Source organism: Euphorbia lathyris, chromosome 1, assembly GCF_963576675.1.
Source record: "Euphorbia lathyris chromosome 1, ddEupLath1.1, whole genome shotgun sequence".
In the NCBI taxonomy this organism is placed as follows: domain Eukaryota; kingdom Viridiplantae; phylum Streptophyta; class Magnoliopsida; order Malpighiales; family Euphorbiaceae; genus Euphorbia; species Euphorbia lathyris.
In genome coordinates, this window is record NC_088910.1 from 132,718,594 (window position 1) to 132,731,674 (window position 13,081).

Genomic DNA, 13,081 nt, shown 5'->3' on the forward strand with positions numbered 1-13,081 from the left:
ACGCCATGGTGAAAAAAAAATTAAATAATTAAAAAATGCACGTTGCAAAAAAGTTTAGGGGTGCAACACGAGGACTTCCCAAGAGGTCACCCATCTTAGTACTACTCTCGCCCAAGCACGTTTAACTTCGGAGTTCTGATGGGATCCGGTGCATTAGTGCTGGTATGATCGCACCCGTCATCCCATGCAAAAACTAAGCATATATTCCATACTGGGCGCCCCTTTCTCCAATATGCTCATCCTTCACGTGCATGCACAAGCCCCCGGACCCCAAACACTGACCCCCTCCTCGAAAACGTGCACGCCATGGTGAAAAAAAAATTAAATAATTAAAAAATGCACGTTGCAAAAAAGTTTGGGCCCGCCTCGAAAACGTGCACGCCATGGTGAAAAAAAAATTAAATAATTAAAAAATGCACGTTGCAAAAAAGTTTGGGGGTGCAACACGAGGACTTCCCAAGAGGTCACCCATCTTAGTACTACTCTCGCCCAAGGACGTTTAAGTTCGGAGTTCTGATGGGATCCGGTGCATTAGTGCTGGTATGATCGCACCCGTCATCCCATGCAAAAACTAAGCATATATTCCATACTGGGCGCCCCTTTCTCCCGTATGCTCATCCTTCACGTGCATGCACAAGCCCCCGGACCCCAAACACTGACCCCCGCCTCGAAAACGTGCACGCCATGGTGAAAAAAAAATTAAATAATTAAAAAATGCACGTTGCAAAAAAGTTTGGGCCCGCCTCGAAAACGTGCACGCCATGGTGAAAAAAAAATTAAATAATTAAAAAATGCACGTTGCAAAAAAGTTTGGGGGTGCAACATGAGGACTTCCCAAGAGGTCACCCATCTTAGTACTACTCTCGCCCAAGCACGTTTAACTTCGGAGTTCTGATGGGATCCGGTGCATTAGTGCTGGTATGATCGCACCCGTCATCCCATGCAAAAACTAAGCATATATTCCATACTGGGCGCCCCTTTCTCCCGTATGCTCATCCTTCACGTGCATGCACAAGCCCCCGGACCCCAAACACTGACCCCCTCCTCGAAAACGTGCACGCCATGGTGAAAAAAAAAATTAAATAATTAAAAAATGCACGTTGCAAAAAAGTTTGGGCCCGCCTCGAAAACGTGCACGCCATGGTGAAAAAAAATTAAATAATTAAAAAATGCACGTTGCAAAAAAGTTTGGGGGTGCAACACGAGGACTTCCCAAGAGGTCACCCATCTAAGTACTACTCTCGCCCAAGCACGTTTCACTTCGGAGTTCTGATGGGATCCGGTGGATTAGTGCTGGTATGATCGCACCCGTCATCCCATGCAAAAACTAAGCATATATTCCATACTGGGCGCCCCTTTCTCCCGTATGCTCATCCTTCACGTGCATGCACAAGCCCCCGGACCCCAAACACTGACCCCCGCCTCGAAAACGTGCACGCCATGGTGAAAAAAAATTAAATAATTAAAAAATGCACGTTGCAAAAAAGTTTGGGGGTGCAAGACTTCCCAAGAGGTCACCCATCTTAGTACTACTCTCGCCCAAGCACGTTTAACTTCGGAGTTCTGATGGGATCCGGTGCATTAGTGCTGGTATGATCGCACCCGTCATCCCATGCAAAAACTAAGCATATATTCCATACTGGGCGCCCCTTTCTCCCGTATGCTCATCCTTCACGTGCATGCACAAGCCTCCGGACCCCAAACACTGACCCCCGCCTCGAAAACGTGCACGCCATGGTGAAAAAAAAATTAAATAATTAAAAAATGCACGTTGCAAAAAAGTTTGGGCCCGCCTCGAAAACGTGCACGCCATGGTGAAAAAAAAATTAAATAATTAAAAAATGCACGTTGCAAAAAAGTTTGGGGGTGCAAGACTTCCCAAGAGGTCACCCATCTTAGTACTACTCTCGCCTAAGCACGTTTAACTTCGGAGTTCTGATGGGATCCGGTGCATTAGTGCTGGTATGATCGCACCCGTCATCCCATGCAAAAACTAAGCATATATTCCATACTGGGCGCCCCTTTCTCCCGTATGCTCATCCTTCACGTGCATGCACAAGCCCCCGGACCCCAAACACTGACCCCCGCCTCGAAAACGTGCACGCCATGGTGAAAAAAAATTAAATAATTAAAAAATGCACGTTGCAAAAAAGTTTGGGGGTGCAACACGAGGACTTCCCAAGAGGTCACCCATCTCACCCAGGCACGTTTAACTTCGGAGTTCTAATGGGATCCGGTTCATTAGTGCTGGTATGATCGCACCCGTCATCCCATGCAAAAACTAAGCATATATTCCATACTGGGCGCCCCTTTCTCCCGTATGCTCATCCTTCACGTGCATGCACAAGCCCCCGGACCCCAAACACTGACACCCGTCTCGAAAACGTGCACGCCATGGTGAAAAAAAAATTAAATAATTAAAAAATGCACGTTGCAAAAAAGTTTGGGGGTGCAACACGAGGACTTCCCAAGAGGTCACCCATCTTAGTACTACTCTCGCCCAAGCACGTTTATCTTCGGAGTTCTGATGGGATCCGGTGCATTAGTGCTGGTATGATCGCACACGTCATCCCATGCAAAAACTAAGCATATATTCCATACTGGGCGCCCCTTTCTCCCGTATGCTCATCCTTCACGTGCATGCACAAGCCCCCGGACCCCAAACACTGACCCCCGCCTCGAAAACGTGCACGCCATGGTGAAAAAAAAATTAAATAATTAAAAAATGCACGTTGCAAAAAAGTTTGGGCCCGCCTCGAAAACGTGCACGCCATGGTGAAAAAAAAATTAAATAATTAAAAAATGCACGTTGCAAAAAAGTTTGGGGGTGCAACACGAGGACTTCCCAAGAGGTCACCCATCTTAGTACTACTTTCGCCCAAGCACGTTTAGCTTCGGAGTTCTGATGGGATCCGGTGCATTAGTGCTGGTATGATCGCACCCGTCATCCCATGCAAAAACTACGCATATATTCCATACTGGGCGCTGCTTTCTCCCGTATGCTCATCCTTCACGTGCATGCACAAGCCCCCGGACCCCAAACACTGACCCCCGCCTCGAAAACGTGCACGCCATGGTGAAAAAAAAAATTAAATAATTAAAAAATGCACGTTGCAAAAAAGTTTGGGCCCGCCTCGAAAACGTGCACGCCATGGTGAAAAAAAAATTAAATAATTAAAAAATGCACGTTGCAAAAAAGTTTGGGGGTGCAACACGAGGACTTCCCAAGAGGTCACCCATCTTAGTACTACTCTCGCCCAAGCACGTTTAGCTTCGGAGTTCTGATGGGATCCGGTGCATTAGTGCTGGTATGATCGCACCCGTCATCCCATGCAAAAACTAAGCATATATTCCATACTGGGCGTCCCTTTCTCCCGTATGCTCATCCTTCACGTGCATGCACAAGCCCCCGGACCCCAAACACTGACCCCCGCCTCGTAAACGTGCACGCCATGGTGAAAAAAAAAATTAAATAATTAAAAAATGCACGTTGCAAAAAAGTTTGGGGGTGCAACACGAGGACTTCCCAAGAGGTCACCCATCTTAGTACTACTCTCGCCCAAGCACGTTTAACTTCGGAGTTCGGATGGGATCCGGTGCATTAGTGCTGGTATGATCGCACCCGTCATCCCATGCAAAAACTAAGCATATATTCCATACTGGGCGCCCCTTTCTCCCGTATGCTCATCCTTCACGTGCATGCACAAGTCCCCGGACCCCAAACACTGACCCCCGCCTCGAAAACGTGCCCGCCATGGTGAAAAAAAAAAATTAAATAATTAAAAAATGCACGTTGCAAAAAAGTTTGGGGGTGCAACTCGAGGACTTCCCAAGAGGTCACCCATCTTAGTACTACTCTCGCCCAAGCACGTTTAACTTCGGAGTTCGGATGGGATCCGGTGCATTAGTGCTGGTATGATCGCACCCGTCATCCCATGCAAAAACTAAGCATATATTCCATACTGGGCGCCCCTTTCTCCCGTATGCTCATCCTTCACGTGCATGCACAAGTCCCCGGACCCCAAACACTGACCCCCGCCTCGAAAACGTGCCCGCCATGGTGAAAAAAAAAATTAAATAATTAAAAAATGCACGTTGCAAAAAAGTTTGGGCCCGCCTCGAAAACGTGCACGCCATGGTGAAAAAAAAGTTAAATAATTAAAAAATGCACGTTGCAAAAAAGTTTGGGGGTGCAACACGAGGACTTCCCAAGAGGTCACCCATCTTAGTACTACTCTCGCCCAAGCACGTTTAACTTCGGAGTTCTGATGGGATCCGGTGCATTAGTGCTGGTATGATCGCACCCGTCATCCTATGCAAAAACTAAGCATATATTCCATACTGGGCGCCCCTTTCTCCCGTATGCTCATCCTTCACGTGCATGCACAAGCCCCCGGACCCCAAACACTGACCCCCGCCTCGAAAACGTGCACGCCATGGTGAAAAAAAAAATTAAATAATTAAAAAATGCACATTGCAAAAAAGTTTGGGCCCGCCTCGAAAACGTGCACGCCATGGTGAAAAAAAAATTAAATAATTAAAAAATGCACGTTGCAAAAAAGTTTGGGGGTGCAACACGAGGACTTCCCAAGAGGTCACCCATCTTAGTACTACTCTCGCCCTAGCACGTTTAACTTCGGAGTTCTGATGGGATCCGGTGCATTAGTGCTGGTATGATCGCACCCGTCATCCCATGCAAAAACTAAGCATATATTCCATACTGGGCGCCCCTTTCTCCCGTATGCTCATCCTTCACGTGCATGCAGAAGCCCCCGGACCCCAAACACTGACCCCCGCCTCGTAAACGTGCACGCCATGGTGAAAAAAAAATTAAATAATTAAAAAATGCACGTTGCAAAAAAGTTTGGGGGTGCAACACGAGGACTTCCCAAGAGGTCACCCATCTTAGTACTACTCTCGCCCAAGCACGTTTAACTTCGGAGTTCGGATGGGATCCGGTGCATTAGTGCTGGTATGATCGCACCCGTCATCCCATGCAAAAACTAAGTATATATTCCATACTGGGCGCCCCTTTCTCCCGTATGCTCATCCTTCACGTGCATGCACAAGCCCCCGGACCCCAAACACTGACCCCCGCCTCGAAAACGTGCACACCATTGTGAAAAAAAAATTAAATAATTAAAAAATGCACGTTGCAAAAAAGTTTGGGCCCGCCTCGAAAACGTGCACGCCATGGTGAAAAAAAAATTAAATAATTAAAAAATACACGTTGCAAAAAAGTTTGGGGGTGCAACACGAGGACTTCCCAAGAGGTCACCCATCTTAGTACTACTCTCGCCCTAGCAAGTTTAACTTCGGGGTTCTGATGGGATCCGGTGCATTAGTGCTGGTATGATCGCACCCGTCATCCTATGCAAAAACTAAGCATATATTCCATACTGGGCGCCCCTTTCTCCCGTATGCTCATCCTTCACGTGCATGCACAAGCCCCCGGACCCCAAACACTGACCCCCGCCTCGTAAACGTGCACGCCATGGTGAAAAAAAAAATTAAATAATTAAAAAATGCACGTTGCAAAAAAGTTTGGGGGTGCAACACGAGGACTTCCCAAGAGGTCACCCATCTTAGTACTACTCTCGCCCAAGCACGTTTAACTTCGGAGTTCGGATGGGATCCGGTGCATTAGTGCTGGTATGATCGCACCCGTCATCCCATGCAAAAACTAAGCATATATTCCATACTGGGCGCCCCTTTCTCCCGTATGCTCATCCTTCACGTGCATGCACAAGCCCCCGGACCCCAAACACTGACCCCCGCCTCGAAAACGTGCCCGCCATGGTGAAAAAAAAAAATTAAATAATTAAAAAATGCACGTTGCAAAAAAGTTTGGGGGTGCAACACGAGGACTTCCCAAGAGGTCAACCATCTTAGTACTACTCTCGCCCAAGCACGTTTAACTTCGGAGTTCTGATGGGATCCGGTGCATTAGTGCTGGTATGATCGCACCCGTCATCCCATGCAAAAACTAAGCATATATTCCATACTGGGCGCCCCTTTCTCCCGTATGCTCATCCTTCACGTGCATGCACAAGCCTCCGGACCCCAAACACTGACCCCCGCCTCGAAAACGTGCACGCCATGGTGAAAAAAAAATTAAATAATTAAAAAATGCACGTTGCAAAAAAGTTTGGGCCCGCCTCGAAAACGTGCACGCCATGGTGAAAAAAAAATTAAATAATTAAAAAATGCACGTTGCAAAAAAGTTTGGGCCCGCCTCGAAAACGTGCACGTCATGGTGAAAAAAAAAATTAAATAATTAAAAAATGCACGTTGCAAAAAAGTTTGGGGGTGCAACACGAGGACTTCCCAAGAGGTCACCCATCTTAGTACTACTCTCGCCCAAGCACGTTTAACTTCGGAGTTCTGATGGGATCCGGTGCATTAGTGCTGGTATCATCGCACCCGTCATCCCATGCAAAAACTAAGCATATATTCCATACTGGGCGCCCCTTTCTCCCGTATGCTCATCCTTCACGTGCATGCACAAGCCCCCGGACCCCAAACACTGACCCCCGCCTCGAAAACGTGCACGCCATGGTGAAAAAAAAATTAAATAATTAAAAAATGCACGTTGCAAAAAAGTTTGGGGGTGCAACACGAGGACTTCCCAAGAGGTCACCCATCTTAGTACTACTCTCGCCCAAGCACGTTTATCTTCGGAGTTCTGATGGGATCCGGTGCATTAGTGCTGGTATGATCGCACCCGTCATCCCATGCAAAAACTAAGCATATATTCCATACTGGGCGCCCCTTTCTCCCGTATGCTCATCCTTCACGTGCATGCACAAGCCCCCGGACCCCAAACACTGACCCCCGCCTCGTAAACGTGCACGCCATGGTGAAAAAAAAAATTAAATAATTAAAAAATGCACGTTGCAAAAAAGTTTGGGGGTGCAACACGAGGACTTCCCAAGAGGTCACCCATCTTAGTACTACTCTCGCCCAAGCACGTTTAACTTCGGAGTTCGGATGGGATCCGGTGCATTAGTGCTGGTATGATCGCACCCGTCATCCCATGCAAAAACTAAGCATATATTCCATACTGGGCGCCCCTTTCTCCCGTATGCTCATCCTTCACGTGCATGCACAAGCCCCCGGACCCCAAACACTGACCCCCGCCTCGAAAACGTGCCCGCCATGGTGAAAAAAAAAAATTAAATAATTAAAAAATGCACGTTGCAAAAAAGTTTGGGTGTGCAACACGAGGACTTCCCAAGAGGTCAACCATCTTAGTACTACTCTCGCCCAAGCACGTTTAACTTCGGAGTTCTGATGGGATCCGGTGCATTAGTGCTGGTATGATCGCACCCGTCATCCCATGCAAAAACTAAGCATATATTCCATACTGGGCGCCCCTTTCTCCCGTATGCTCATCCTTCACGTGCATGCACAAGCCTCCGGACCCCAAACACTGACCCCCGCCTCGAAAACGTGCACGCCATGGTGAAAAAAATTAAATAATTAAAAAATGCACGTTGCAAAAAAGTTTGGGCCCGCCTCGAAAACGTGCACGCCATGGTGAAAAAAAAATTAAATAATTAAAAAATGCACGTTGCAAAAAAGTTTGGGCCCGCCTCGAAAACGTGCACGTCATGGTGAAAAAAAAAATTAAATAATTAAAAAATGCACGTTGCAAAAAAGTTTGGGGGTGCAACACGAGGACTTCCCAAGAGGTCACTCATCTTAGTACTACTCTCGCCCAAGCACGTTTAGCTTCGGAGTTCTGATGGGATCCGGTGCATTAGTGCTGGTATCATCGCACCCGTCATCCCATGCAAAAACTAAGCATATATTCCATACTGGGCGCCCCTTTCTCCCGTATGCTCATCCTTCACGTGCATGCACAAGCCCCCGGACCCCAAACACTGACCCCCGCCTCGAAAACGTGCACGCCATGGTGAAAAAAAAAATTAAATAATTAAAAAATGCACGTTGCAAAAAAGTTTGGGGGTGCAACACGAGGACTTCCCAAGAGGTCACCCATCTTAGTACTACTCTCGCCCAAGCACGTTTATCTTCGGAGTTCTGATGGGATCCGGTGCATTAGTGCTGGTATGATCGCACCCGTCATCCCATGCAAAAACTAAGCATATATTCCATACTGGGTGCCCCTTTCTCCCGTATGCTCATCCTTCACGTGCATGCACAAGCCCCCGGACCCCAAACACTGACCCCCGCCTCGAAAACGTGCACGCCATGGTGAAAAAAAAAATTAAATAATTAAAAAATGCACGTTGCAAAAAAGTTTGGGGGTGCAACACGAGGACTTCCCAAGAGGTCACCCATCGTAGTACTTACTCTCGCCCAAGCACGTTTAACTTCGGAGTTCTGATGGGATCCGGTGCATTAGTGCTGGTATGATCGCACCCGTCATCCCATGCAAAAACTAAGCATATATTCCATACTGGGCGCCCCTTTCTCCCGTATGCTCATCCTTCACGTGCATGCACAAGCCCCCGGACCCCAAACACTGACCTCCGCCTCGAAAACGTGCACGCCATGGTGAAAAAAAAAAATTAAATAATTAAAAAATGCACGTTGCAAAAAAGTTTGGGGGTGCAACACGAGGACTTCCCAAGAGGTCACCCATCTTAGTACTACTCTCGCCCAAGCACGTTTGACTTCGGAGTTCTGATGGGATCCGGTGCATTAGTGCTGGTATGATCGCACCCGTCATCCCATGCAAAAACTAAGCATATATTCCATACTGGGCGCCCCTTTCTCCCGTATGCTCATCCTTCACGTGCATGCACAAGCCCCCGGACCCCAAACACTGACCCCCGCCTCGAAAACGTGCCCGCCATGGTGAAAAAAAAAAATTAAATAATTAAAAAATGCACGTTGCAAAAAAGTTTGGGTGTGCAACACGAGGACTTCCCAAGAGGTCAACCATCTTAGTACTACTCTCGCCCAAGCACGTTTAACTTCGGAGTTCTGATGGGATCCGGTGCATTAGTGCTGGTATGATCGCACCCGTCATCCCATGCAAAAACTAAGCATATATTCCATACTGGGCGCCCCTTTCTCCCGTATGCTCATCCTTCACGTGCATGCACAAGCCTCCGGACCCCAAACACTGACCCCCGCCTCGAAAACGTGCACGCCATGGTGAAAAAAATTAAATAATTAAAAAATGCACGTTGCAAAAAAGTTTGGGCCCGCCTCGAAAACGTGCACGCCATGGTGAAAAAAAAATTAAATAATTAAAAAATGCACGTTGCAAAAAAGTTTGGGCCCGCCTCGAAAACGTGCACGTCATGGTGAAAAAAAAAATTAAATAATTAAAAAATGCACGTTGCAAAAAAGTTTGGGGGTGCAACACGAGGACTTCCCAAGAGGTCACTCATCTTAGTACTACTCTCGCCCAAGCACGTTTAACTTCGGAGTTCTGATGGGATCCGGTGCATTAGTGCTGGTATCATCGCACCCGTCATCCCATGCAAAAACTAAGCATATATTCCATACTGGGCGCCCCTTTCTCCCGTATGCTCATCCTTCACGTGCATGCACAAGCCCCCGGACCCCAAACACTGACCCCCGCCTCGAAAACGTGCACGCCATGGTGAAAAAAAAAATTAAATAATTAAAAAATGCACGTTGCAAAAAAGTTTGGGGGTGCAACACGAGGACTTCCCAAGAGGTCACCCATCTTAGTACTACTCTCGCCCAAGCACGTTTATCTTCGGAGTTCTGATGGGATCCGGTGCATTAGTGCTGGTATGATCGCACCCGTCATCCCATGCAAAAACTAAGCATATATTCCATACTGGGTGCCCCTTTCTCCCGTATGCTCATCCTTCACGTGCATGCACAAGCCCCCGGACCCCAAACACTGACCCCCGCCTCGAAAACGTGCACGCCATGGTGAAAAAAAAAATTAAATAATTAAAAAATGCACGTTGCAAAAAAGTTTGGGCCCGCCTCGAAAACGTGCACGCCATGGTGAAAAAAAAATTAAATAATTAAAAAATGCACGTTGCAAAAAAGTTTGGGGGTGCAACACGAGGACTTCCCAAGAGGTCACCCATCTTAGTACTACTCTCGCCCAAACACGTTTAACTTCGGAGTTCTGATGAGATCCGGTGCATTAGTGCTGGTATGATCGCACCCGTCATCCCATGCAAAAACTAAGCATATATTCCATACTGGGCGCCCCTTTCTCCCGTATGCTCATCCTTCACGTGCATGCACAAGCCCCCGGACCCCAAACACTGACCCCCGCCTCGAAAACGTGCACGCCATGGTGAAAAAAAAAATTAAATAATTAAAAAATGCACGTTTCAAAAAAGTTTGGGCCCGCCTCGAAAACGTGCACGCCATGGTGAAAAAAAAATTAAATAATTAAAAAATGCACGTTGCAAAAAAGTTTGGGGGTGCAACACGAGGACTTCCCAAGAGGTCACCCATCTTAGTACTACTCTCGCCCAAGCATGTTTAACTTCGGAGTTCTGATGGGATCCGGTGCATTAGTGCTGGTATGATCGCACCCGTCATCCCATGCAAAAACAAAGCATATATTCCATACTGGGCGCCCCTTTCTCCCGTATGCTCATCCTTCACGTGCATGCACAAGCCCCCGGACCCCAAACACTGACCCCCGCCTCGAAAACGTGCACGCCATGGTGAAAAAAAAATTAAATAATTAAAAAATGCACGTTGCAAAAAAGTTTGGGCCCGCCTCGAAAACGTGCACGCCATGGTGAAAAAAAAATTAAATAATTAAAAAATGCACATTGCAAAAAAGTTTGGGGGTGCAACACGAGTACTTCCCAAGAGGTCACCCATCTTAGTCCTACTCTCGCCCAAGCACGTTTAGCTTCGGAGTTCTGATGGGATCCGGTGCATTAGTGCTGGTATGATCGCACCCGTCATCCCATGCAAAAACTAAGCATATATTCCATACTGGGCGCCCCTTTCCCCCGTATGCTCATCCTTCACGTGCATGCACAAGCCCCCGGACCCCATACACTGACCCCCGCCTCGAAAACGTGCACGCCATGGTGAAAAAAAAATTAAATAATTAAAAAATGCACGTTGCAAAAAAGTTTGGGGGTGCAACACGAGGACTTCCCAAGAGGTCACCCATCTTAGTACTACTCTCGTCCAAGCACGTTTAACTTCGGAGTTCTGATGGGATCCGGTGCATTAGTGCTGGTATGATCGCACCCATCATCCCATGCAAAAACTAAGCATATATTCCATACTGGGCGCCCCTTTCTCCCGTATGCTCATCCTTCACGTGCATGCACAAGCCCCCGGACCCCAAACACTGACCCCCGCCTCGAAAACGTGCACGCCATGGTGAAAAAAAAAATTAAATAATTAAAAAATGCACGTTGCAAAAAAGTTTGGGCCCGCCTCGAAAACGTGCACGCCATGGTGAAAAAAAAATTAAATAATTAAAAAATGCACGTTGCAAAAAAGTTTGGGGGTGCAACACGAGGACTTCCCAAGAGGTCACCCATCTTAGTACTGCTCTCGCCCAAACACGTTTAACTTCGGAGTTCTGATGGGATCCGGTGCATTAGTGCTGGTATGATCGCACCCGTCATCTCATGCAAAAACTAAGCATATATTCCATACTGGGCGCCCCTTTCTCCCGTATGCTCATCCTTCACGTGCATGCACAAGCCCCCGGACCCCAAACACTGACCCCCGCCTCGTAAACGTGCACGCCATGGTGAAAAAAAAAAATTAAATAATTAAAAAATGCACGTTGCAAAAAAGTTTGGGGGTGCAACACGAGGACTTCCCAAGAGGTCACCCATCTTAGTACTACTCTCGCCCAAGCACGTTTAGCTTCGGAGTTCTGATGGGATCCGGTGCATTAGTGCTGGTATGATCGCACCCGTCATCCCATGCAAAAACTAAGCATATATTCCATACTGGGCGCCCCTTTCTCCCGTATGCTCATCCTTCACGTGCATGCACAAGCCCCCGGACCCCAAACACTGACCCCCGCCTCGAAAACGTGCACGCCATGGTGAAAAAAAAAAATTAAATAATTAAAAAATGCACGTTGCAAAAAAGTTTGGGCCCGCCTCGAAAACGTGCACGCCATGGTGAAAAAAAAATTAAATAATTAAAAAATGCACGTTGCAAAAAAGTTTGGGGGTGCAACACGAGGACTTCCCAAGAGGTCACCCATCTTAGTACTGCTCTCGCCCAAACACGTTTAACTTCGGAGTTCTGATGGGATCCGGTGCATTAGTGCTGGTATGATCGCACCCGTCATCTCATGCAAAAACTAAGCATATATTCCATACTGGGCGCCCCTTTCTCCCGTATGCTCATCCTTCACGTGCATGCACAAGCCCCCGGACCCCAAACACTGACCCCCGCCTCGTAAACGTGCACGCCATGGTGAAAAAAAAAATTAAATAATTAAAAAATGCACGTTGCAAAAAAGTTTGGGGGTGCAACACGAGGACTTCCCAAGAGGTCACCCATCTTAGTACTACTCTCGCCCAAGCACGTTTAGCTTCGGAGTTCTGATGGGATCCGGTGCATTAGTGCTGGTATGATCGCACCCGTCATCCCATGCAAAAACTAAGCATATATTCCATACTGGGCGCCCCTTTCTCCCGTATGCTCATCCTTCACGTGCATGCACAAGCCCCCGGACCCCAAACACTGACCCCCGCCTCGAAAACGTGCACGCCATGGTGAAAAAAAAATTAAATAATTAAAAAATGCACGTTGCAAAAAAGTTTGGGCCCGCCTCGAAAACGTGCACGCCATGGTGAAAAAAAAATTAAATAATTAAAAAATGCACATTGCAAAAAAGTTTGGGGGTGCAACACGAGTACTTCCCAAGAGGTCACCCATCTTAGTCCTACTCTCGCCCAAGCACGTTTAGCTTCGGAGTTCTGATGGGATCCGGTGCATTAGTGCTGGTATGATCGCACCCGTCATCCCATGCAAAAACTAAGCATATATTCCATACTGGGCGCCCCTTTCCCCCGTATGCTCATCCTTCACGTGCATGCACAAGCCCCCGGACCCCATACACTGACCCCCGCCTCGAAAACGTGCACGCCATGGTGAAAAAAAAATTAAA

General features: G+C 47.4%; 36 non-coding genes and 2 pseudogenes across 36 annotated transcripts; all 38 read right to left on the reverse strand.

The window, feature by feature from the left end:
* Positions 1-57: 57 nt before the first annotated feature.
* LOC136211412 (5S ribosomal RNA) lies at positions 58-176 on the reverse strand. The gene has a single exon (XR_010678614.1). It is a non-coding gene; the product is annotated as a 5S ribosomal RNA (ribosomal RNA).
* Positions 177-435: 259 nt separating this feature from the next.
* LOC136215324 (5S ribosomal RNA) lies at positions 436-554 on the reverse strand. Its single transcript, XR_010682366.1, has one exon. It is a non-coding gene; the product is annotated as a 5S ribosomal RNA (ribosomal RNA).
* A 259-nt stretch (positions 555-813) lies between these two features.
* LOC136213955 (5S ribosomal RNA) lies at positions 814-932 on the reverse strand. Its single transcript, XR_010681055.1, has one exon. It is a non-coding gene; the product is annotated as a 5S ribosomal RNA (ribosomal RNA).
* A 259-nt stretch (positions 933-1,191) lies between these two features.
* On the reverse strand, positions 1,192-1,310 carry LOC136213902 (5S ribosomal RNA). Its single transcript, XR_010681002.1, has one exon. It is a non-coding gene; the product is annotated as a 5S ribosomal RNA (ribosomal RNA).
* Positions 1,311-1,489: 179 nt separating this feature from the next.
* Positions 1,490-1,604, reverse strand: LOC136215755 (5S ribosomal RNA). Its single transcript, XR_010682786.1, has one exon. It is a non-coding gene; the product is annotated as a 5S ribosomal RNA (ribosomal RNA).
* A 257-nt stretch (positions 1,605-1,861) lies between these two features.
* Positions 1,862-1,976, reverse strand: LOC136215767 (5S ribosomal RNA; annotated as a pseudogene).
* Positions 1,977-2,157: 181 nt separating this feature from the next.
* LOC136215792 (5S ribosomal RNA) lies at positions 2,158-2,264 on the reverse strand (annotated as a pseudogene).
* A 182-nt stretch (positions 2,265-2,446) lies between these two features.
* Positions 2,447-2,565, reverse strand: LOC136214054 (5S ribosomal RNA). The gene has a single exon (XR_010681152.1). It is a non-coding gene; the product is annotated as a 5S ribosomal RNA (ribosomal RNA).
* A 259-nt stretch (positions 2,566-2,824) lies between these two features.
* LOC136213907 (5S ribosomal RNA) lies at positions 2,825-2,943 on the reverse strand. The gene has a single exon (XR_010681007.1). It is a non-coding gene; the product is annotated as a 5S ribosomal RNA (ribosomal RNA).
* Positions 2,944-3,203: 260 nt separating this feature from the next.
* On the reverse strand, positions 3,204-3,322 carry LOC136211748 (5S ribosomal RNA). Its single transcript, XR_010678939.1, has one exon. It is a non-coding gene; the product is annotated as a 5S ribosomal RNA (ribosomal RNA).
* A 183-nt stretch (positions 3,323-3,505) lies between these two features.
* Positions 3,506-3,624, reverse strand: LOC136211929 (5S ribosomal RNA). Its single transcript, XR_010679112.1, has one exon. It is a non-coding gene; the product is annotated as a 5S ribosomal RNA (ribosomal RNA).
* A 184-nt stretch (positions 3,625-3,808) lies between these two features.
* On the reverse strand, positions 3,809-3,927 carry LOC136212330 (5S ribosomal RNA). The gene has a single exon (XR_010679493.1). It is a non-coding gene; the product is annotated as a 5S ribosomal RNA (ribosomal RNA).
* Positions 3,928-4,187: 260 nt separating this feature from the next.
* LOC136211413 (5S ribosomal RNA) lies at positions 4,188-4,306 on the reverse strand. The gene has a single exon (XR_010678615.1). It is a non-coding gene; the product is annotated as a 5S ribosomal RNA (ribosomal RNA).
* Positions 4,307-4,566: 260 nt separating this feature from the next.
* LOC136211656 (5S ribosomal RNA) lies at positions 4,567-4,685 on the reverse strand. Its single transcript, XR_010678851.1, has one exon. It is a non-coding gene; the product is annotated as a 5S ribosomal RNA (ribosomal RNA).
* A 182-nt stretch (positions 4,686-4,867) lies between these two features.
* On the reverse strand, positions 4,868-4,986 carry LOC136212047 (5S ribosomal RNA). Its single transcript, XR_010679225.1, has one exon. It is a non-coding gene; the product is annotated as a 5S ribosomal RNA (ribosomal RNA).
* A 259-nt stretch (positions 4,987-5,245) lies between these two features.
* On the reverse strand, positions 5,246-5,364 carry LOC136215312 (5S ribosomal RNA). Its single transcript, XR_010682355.1, has one exon. It is a non-coding gene; the product is annotated as a 5S ribosomal RNA (ribosomal RNA).
* A 183-nt stretch (positions 5,365-5,547) lies between these two features.
* Positions 5,548-5,666, reverse strand: LOC136212168 (5S ribosomal RNA). The gene has a single exon (XR_010679338.1). It is a non-coding gene; the product is annotated as a 5S ribosomal RNA (ribosomal RNA).
* Positions 5,667-5,850: 184 nt separating this feature from the next.
* Positions 5,851-5,969, reverse strand: LOC136212862 (5S ribosomal RNA). The gene has a single exon (XR_010680003.1). It is a non-coding gene; the product is annotated as a 5S ribosomal RNA (ribosomal RNA).
* A 337-nt stretch (positions 5,970-6,306) lies between these two features.
* On the reverse strand, positions 6,307-6,425 carry LOC136212123 (5S ribosomal RNA). Its single transcript, XR_010679297.1, has one exon. It is a non-coding gene; the product is annotated as a 5S ribosomal RNA (ribosomal RNA).
* A 182-nt stretch (positions 6,426-6,607) lies between these two features.
* LOC136212934 (5S ribosomal RNA) lies at positions 6,608-6,726 on the reverse strand. Its single transcript, XR_010680073.1, has one exon. It is a non-coding gene; the product is annotated as a 5S ribosomal RNA (ribosomal RNA).
* A 183-nt stretch (positions 6,727-6,909) lies between these two features.
* Positions 6,910-7,028, reverse strand: LOC136212286 (5S ribosomal RNA). The gene has a single exon (XR_010679452.1). It is a non-coding gene; the product is annotated as a 5S ribosomal RNA (ribosomal RNA).
* Positions 7,029-7,212: 184 nt separating this feature from the next.
* LOC136214306 (5S ribosomal RNA) lies at positions 7,213-7,331 on the reverse strand. Its single transcript, XR_010681398.1, has one exon. It is a non-coding gene; the product is annotated as a 5S ribosomal RNA (ribosomal RNA).
* A 335-nt stretch (positions 7,332-7,666) lies between these two features.
* On the reverse strand, positions 7,667-7,785 carry LOC136214902 (5S ribosomal RNA). Its single transcript, XR_010681966.1, has one exon. It is a non-coding gene; the product is annotated as a 5S ribosomal RNA (ribosomal RNA).
* Positions 7,786-7,968: 183 nt separating this feature from the next.
* Positions 7,969-8,087, reverse strand: LOC136212936 (5S ribosomal RNA). The gene has a single exon (XR_010680074.1). It is a non-coding gene; the product is annotated as a 5S ribosomal RNA (ribosomal RNA).
* A 183-nt stretch (positions 8,088-8,270) lies between these two features.
* On the reverse strand, positions 8,271-8,390 carry LOC136213551 (5S ribosomal RNA). The gene has a single exon (XR_010680655.1). It is a non-coding gene; the product is annotated as a 5S ribosomal RNA (ribosomal RNA).
* A 184-nt stretch (positions 8,391-8,574) lies between these two features.
* LOC136212185 (5S ribosomal RNA) lies at positions 8,575-8,693 on the reverse strand. The gene has a single exon (XR_010679355.1). It is a non-coding gene; the product is annotated as a 5S ribosomal RNA (ribosomal RNA).
* Positions 8,694-8,877: 184 nt separating this feature from the next.
* On the reverse strand, positions 8,878-8,996 carry LOC136214307 (5S ribosomal RNA). The gene has a single exon (XR_010681399.1). It is a non-coding gene; the product is annotated as a 5S ribosomal RNA (ribosomal RNA).
* Positions 8,997-9,331: 335 nt separating this feature from the next.
* On the reverse strand, positions 9,332-9,450 carry LOC136214757 (5S ribosomal RNA). The gene has a single exon (XR_010681830.1). It is a non-coding gene; the product is annotated as a 5S ribosomal RNA (ribosomal RNA).
* A 183-nt stretch (positions 9,451-9,633) lies between these two features.
* Positions 9,634-9,752, reverse strand: LOC136212937 (5S ribosomal RNA). The gene has a single exon (XR_010680075.1). It is a non-coding gene; the product is annotated as a 5S ribosomal RNA (ribosomal RNA).
* Positions 9,753-10,012: 260 nt separating this feature from the next.
* LOC136213794 (5S ribosomal RNA) lies at positions 10,013-10,131 on the reverse strand. The gene has a single exon (XR_010680897.1). It is a non-coding gene; the product is annotated as a 5S ribosomal RNA (ribosomal RNA).
* A 260-nt stretch (positions 10,132-10,391) lies between these two features.
* Positions 10,392-10,510, reverse strand: LOC136213381 (5S ribosomal RNA). The gene has a single exon (XR_010680496.1). It is a non-coding gene; the product is annotated as a 5S ribosomal RNA (ribosomal RNA).
* Positions 10,511-10,769: 259 nt separating this feature from the next.
* LOC136215229 (5S ribosomal RNA) lies at positions 10,770-10,888 on the reverse strand. Its single transcript, XR_010682277.1, has one exon. It is a non-coding gene; the product is annotated as a 5S ribosomal RNA (ribosomal RNA).
* Positions 10,889-11,070: 182 nt separating this feature from the next.
* Positions 11,071-11,189, reverse strand: LOC136212141 (5S ribosomal RNA). Its single transcript, XR_010679314.1, has one exon. It is a non-coding gene; the product is annotated as a 5S ribosomal RNA (ribosomal RNA).
* A 260-nt stretch (positions 11,190-11,449) lies between these two features.
* LOC136213816 (5S ribosomal RNA) lies at positions 11,450-11,568 on the reverse strand. The gene has a single exon (XR_010680917.1). It is a non-coding gene; the product is annotated as a 5S ribosomal RNA (ribosomal RNA).
* A 184-nt stretch (positions 11,569-11,752) lies between these two features.
* On the reverse strand, positions 11,753-11,871 carry LOC136211749 (5S ribosomal RNA). Its single transcript, XR_010678940.1, has one exon. It is a non-coding gene; the product is annotated as a 5S ribosomal RNA (ribosomal RNA).
* Positions 11,872-12,132: 261 nt separating this feature from the next.
* LOC136213817 (5S ribosomal RNA) lies at positions 12,133-12,251 on the reverse strand. The gene has a single exon (XR_010680918.1). It is a non-coding gene; the product is annotated as a 5S ribosomal RNA (ribosomal RNA).
* A 183-nt stretch (positions 12,252-12,434) lies between these two features.
* LOC136211750 (5S ribosomal RNA) lies at positions 12,435-12,553 on the reverse strand. The gene has a single exon (XR_010678941.1). It is a non-coding gene; the product is annotated as a 5S ribosomal RNA (ribosomal RNA).
* Positions 12,554-12,812: 259 nt separating this feature from the next.
* Positions 12,813-12,931, reverse strand: LOC136215231 (5S ribosomal RNA). The gene has a single exon (XR_010682280.1). It is a non-coding gene; the product is annotated as a 5S ribosomal RNA (ribosomal RNA).
* Between the last annotated feature and the right edge of the window lie 150 nt (positions 12,932-13,081).